Source organism: Macrobrachium rosenbergii, chromosome 2 (genome assembly GCF_040412425.1).
Source record: "Macrobrachium rosenbergii isolate ZJJX-2024 chromosome 2, ASM4041242v1, whole genome shotgun sequence".
NCBI classification, from domain to species: domain Eukaryota; kingdom Metazoa; phylum Arthropoda; class Malacostraca; order Decapoda; family Palaemonidae; genus Macrobrachium; species Macrobrachium rosenbergii.
In genome coordinates this window covers 41,605,513-41,610,512 of record NC_089742.1, presented here as the reverse complement: position 1 = coordinate 41,610,512, position 5,000 = coordinate 41,605,513, and the positions used below count along the sequence as shown (strand labels likewise).

Genomic DNA, 5,000 nt, shown 5'->3' with positions numbered 1-5,000 from the left:
ACCGCTGTCAAATGACAGACCAGACTGAGTTACTTTTGCTTTTATAGACATGATCGTTGCTAAGCCAGTTAATATAAACTATTTTATTAATTAACTGCCCTCTCGCCCCCGTATGCAAAATATAGGCAGGGTACGTAGATTCTGAACTCACGTGTCCATCGTTTCATGGTTCTACCCACCTGTATTACAATTTCTACTATAGTCTGTATATTCTGTTACTTATCAACATTGATATTACTTCTAAGCCTTGTATTTTTTTTCAAATTTTGAGACTAAGGATTGCTGTTGTTTTGAAATGATATAGAAACTCATAAAAAATCTTGAGATATATATTTTACAACTAATCAACTTTGATATTCGTTCTAAACCTTTTTTTTTTATTAAGTTTGGGACTAGTGACTGTTGTTGTTTTGAAAAAGATATAAAATCTCAAAGAAAATCTGAATTACGTCAATAAATACATAGCAAATACAGTAAGATAAGACGAGGTCACTGTTTATGGGTACATGAATGTAGTAATAAATGGCTGACAGAAAAAAAAAATGATAGAGCGCTGGCTACAAGGAAAATCATTAGCGGAGATAGAATAACGAGAAAGGAGGTAAAACGAGAAAGCCAGTACAACCAAAGGAGGCCAGCAGAGAAACTGAGAGAGAGAGAGAGAGAGAGAGAGATTCCCAGTAACATTAAGGGAACGAATGAAATAAATATAAATCGACTAATAACAGCCCTGGAGAAATGTCCCTTAGCAAAAAACACTTCCAAACTTTTCTAACTATTTCTTTCAAATAACTATGTATTTTTTAATATATATATATATATATATATATATATATATATATATATATATATATATATATATATATATATATATATAAATATATATATTATTCACACACATATATAATGTATAGTATATAATTATATATACTGTATATATATACAGTATATATATATATACGAGTGTGTATATATATATATATATACAGTGTATATATATATATATATATATATATATATATATATATATATATATATATATATATATATATATATATATATATATATATATATATCCATATAGTTTGTTTGTATATATTTAGTCAATAGGACACAATGCAAATATCAAGAATAATGTGGACCTGATAAATAAACTAAATAGTGTAGAGATTAATAGTGAATCCAGGCTTGTAAGTTTTGATGTTGTATCACTATTCACAAAGGTGCCAATAGATGATCTGATGGCGTTTTCATCTGAATTGTTAGAGAACACACAGCTGGATATCCCATTTTCTAAAGTACTTTAATTGAACTGATTAAATTATGTGTAAAAGATTGTAAATTTGAATTTAATGGTAAATTTTACTCTAGAAAATTTTGGTATGGCAATGGGAAACCCTCTATCCCCAGTGTTAAGTAACTTATATATGGAATTTTTGAAAAGAAGATATTAAACAACATAATCCCACGTAATGTAACATGGTTTAGGTATGTTGACGACATAATTTGTGTATATGGCCAGGGAACCAAGATGTAAAAAACTTTTTGCTAAGTTAAATCAATTAGTACCATCAATTAAATTCACGATGGAAATGGAAAATGATGGGTGCTTACCGTTTCTGGATGTCCTCATACGAAGAAATAGTAGTGGGTTTAAATATAGTGTGTATAGAAAACCCACTAATATTTCTTCCTATGTGCATTTCTATTCTGGACAAAGCAATAAGGTTAAAAAGTCAGTGTTTTCATCTATGTTTTTAAGAGCATTACGGGTATGTAGCCCTGAATATATTGATGATGAAATAGATAAGATTAGGAATGCAGGCAAAAAATTGAAATATCCTGATAGTGTATTAAACAGTGCATTTGAAGCGGCAAAAAAGACTATGTATCAAAACCAGAAAGAACCTTACAACACAAAAAAATTTGCTTGTTCTGCCTTATAATAATAGTATGAAAGATATCCCTCATCTTCTTAAGAATTTTGGTGTTAATGTCGCATTTAAGAACAATACAACAATGAAAAATGTACTTATCAAGAACTCCCCAGACAATATTAAAGGGTGTGTATATAAAATTCCGTGTAAGTCTTGTGACAACTTTTATATTGGCCAAACCGGGAAAGCACTGGAAAAAAGAATTGAACAACATAAGAAATGTGTGAGATATGCACAAGGGAACAGTGGTATATTTGTACATGTTAGTGAGAACAATCATGCTATCAACTGGGAAGGGGCAAAAAGGATTGTATATTCTAATAATGCACTGGAAAGGAACATCATTGAATCTAGCTTCATAAAAGAAAGTTACAACCATAATATGAATATCAGTCAAGGGATGTATAAACTTGATCCTTTAATATCAAAAGAAATTTGTAAATTGTTTAAACTTTAAGGTAGGCAGTAGAGATATATGAAAATAGGATTATCATATTTGTAAACACAGTACGAGGGTAGTAATGTTAATGAGCCAAACTCCGCCTCCATGACACCTGTCAGGTGTGGATCTGAGGTGGGGTATGGTCTGTTTATCAGCAATGTCCCCTGAGAGTCTATTGTGATTTTTAGCCAAATGAGTTTTAAAGGCCACCACCCCTACCTCGACACCGGCCTGAGTGGGGATATGGAGCCTCTAACGGTTGTGTATGTTCGTCAGTACTGTTCTTGTAGTATATATTTGTGACTTCTCACACTCTGTATCAGTCCTTCGTCAATGGCTTGGAAATAAAGTCGAAACCGGTCAGGACCTACACCCCGTTTCTTATTTTTCACCTGTGGTAATGTGTGATAAATGAATCACGTACAAAAGTGATAATAATCATATATATATATATATATATATATATATATATATATATATATATATATATATATCCATATAGTTTGTTTGTATATATTGATCAATAGGGACACACACTTCCTCATCAAGACCCACAAGACCTCGGAATATTTATGGCCGAGAATTTACTTCGAGATAGAGGGAAGCGCAAATCTCATTTACCCTGAATAGCCAATTTACATGAAAAGTAAGAAATCCAGTTTATTTTACCTAACAACGGCTGCTCTAGGAAAGCCACCTCTCAGGTGCGTAATGGTTCTTCATTAGAGCTCCCCATTACACTTTCGAAATGAAACCTCTTCCCACTTTTGTGTATTTCCGTCAATGCTGCAATGCATTCATATTTATTCGTTCCATTTTATTTCTCCGCTCTGTCATTTCTCAGAAGTCTTTGTACCCAGACATTTATTGCTGGACAGCAATACGTGACCGTGCGAGATGGTGCGGAATAAAATAGAGAGAGAGAGAGAGAGAGAGAGAGAGAGAGAGAGAGAGAGAGAGAGAGAGAGAGAGAGAGAGATGACCAAACGAATGTAGACTTGCTGACTTTAAACGTCTCCACAATTTGTGTTACCTTTCAGCATGAAATTACCCTCCAAATATGATTTATGTGAATAATGTGTGTGTGTGTGGTTACCTTTCTCTGCGAAAGTACCTTACCAATACGAAGCATGTGATGTGAAGTAATGACAGAGAGAGAGAGAGAGAGAGAGAGAGAGAGAGAGAGAGAGAGAGAGAGAGAGACTTCTTTTCCCCATATATTATCCCCGTAAAATACATTTCTCTGCAACTGAAAAATTTCAAAGCCAAAGATATCTCCTACGCCGTCATCTTATTGAATCTGAAATGCAAATCTACTTACTATTCCAGCAAGGGGATCTGGTGGAACAAAATATATAAAAAAAAAGTACTTAAATATGAAGACTACAGAACTGTTCTCCGCTGAGAGAGAGAGAGAGAGAGAGAGAGAGAGAGAGAGAGAGAGAGAGAGAGAGAGAGAGAGAGAGAGATAACATTTTCCTCTTTCTAAAAGCCATAAATTACCTTCATTGATAAGAGATATTTTAAATCCATAACATGATAAGAGATATTTTATATCAATAACATGATAAGGGATATTTTATATGCATAACATGAGAATAAGAAGCAGAAAGAGCCAAATTACATTACAAACCACAACAAAAAACTGAGATAATTCGTGAAAAGTAATTGTTTAAACTTTCTTTCTCTAATTATCATTTGCACACGTAGCCAGTGTCACAAAAGAATTATTAATAATGATTCGAAAAAAAAAATTATTCGTGCTGATAAAGCAATAATTTTGGAGACAGGTTTGGCCTTGGTACCCGAGAAAAATATTTCCCCTGATATAGAGGAAATAAACGACCGGTTCCCCTGAAATTAAAGGGAAAAAATTCATTATAATGGCAAAATGTGGGGGGGGGGGGAGAGTTCCAAAACTCCCAAGAATCTAGGGGATAAATTATCAGGGAAATTTCCTATCAGGGGATGCAATCACCCCTTAAGATGAGGGAGATTAAGACGAAAGGAAAGCAAGAGAGAAGTGTGGAGAGAGACGCCTGCCATGTAGGTGGAGAATGTCGGCATATTGTGTCTCGCTTATATATGAGAGGAGAGTGAGCCGAAGAGTATGGCACTTTGGGGAATATGTAAATAGCGAGAGAGAGAGAGAGAGAGAGAGAGAGAGAGAGAGAGAGAGAGAGAGAGAGAGAGAGAGAGAGAGAGCAGGAATTTCTCCGGCACTAGCCTAAGGGGTTAATAAAGACTTCTAGACGACCTGGGGGAAGGGGGAAGGGGAGGGAGAGGGGGGGCGTAGAGAGGAACAGGATACAAAGGATGATTACGTGGGTGAATGAGGTATCATTCTGTATATATTTAACGGAATTTCGGATAATGAGATTTTAAAGAGATATAAATACACGCCTCGGACGAAGAATGATTTAATCTAACTAGCCTCGAGTATTCGTAACAACGGTTGCTCGTAATATCGAGCCTCAGCATAAATTAATTTGCATATGGCTAATTTTACTTGCACAGTACATGGACTCCCCTCCATTCTCTATCCGAAACCATCTACAATAAACATCTGCAAATCTAAAGTTTCCCAAATAACGCTAAAAAGCAATGTACAGGTGCCGTGA

General features: G+C 34.5%; 1 protein-coding gene across 20 annotated transcripts in view; it reads right to left on the bottom strand.

Annotated features, from left to right (window-relative positions):
• The window catches only part of LOC136845769 (mucin-2-like), a 1,649,806-nt gene that overhangs the window by 569,805 nt on the left and 1,075,001 nt on the right, over nt 1–5,000 (bottom strand). The gene's annotated exons all lie outside the window — the stretch shown is intronic.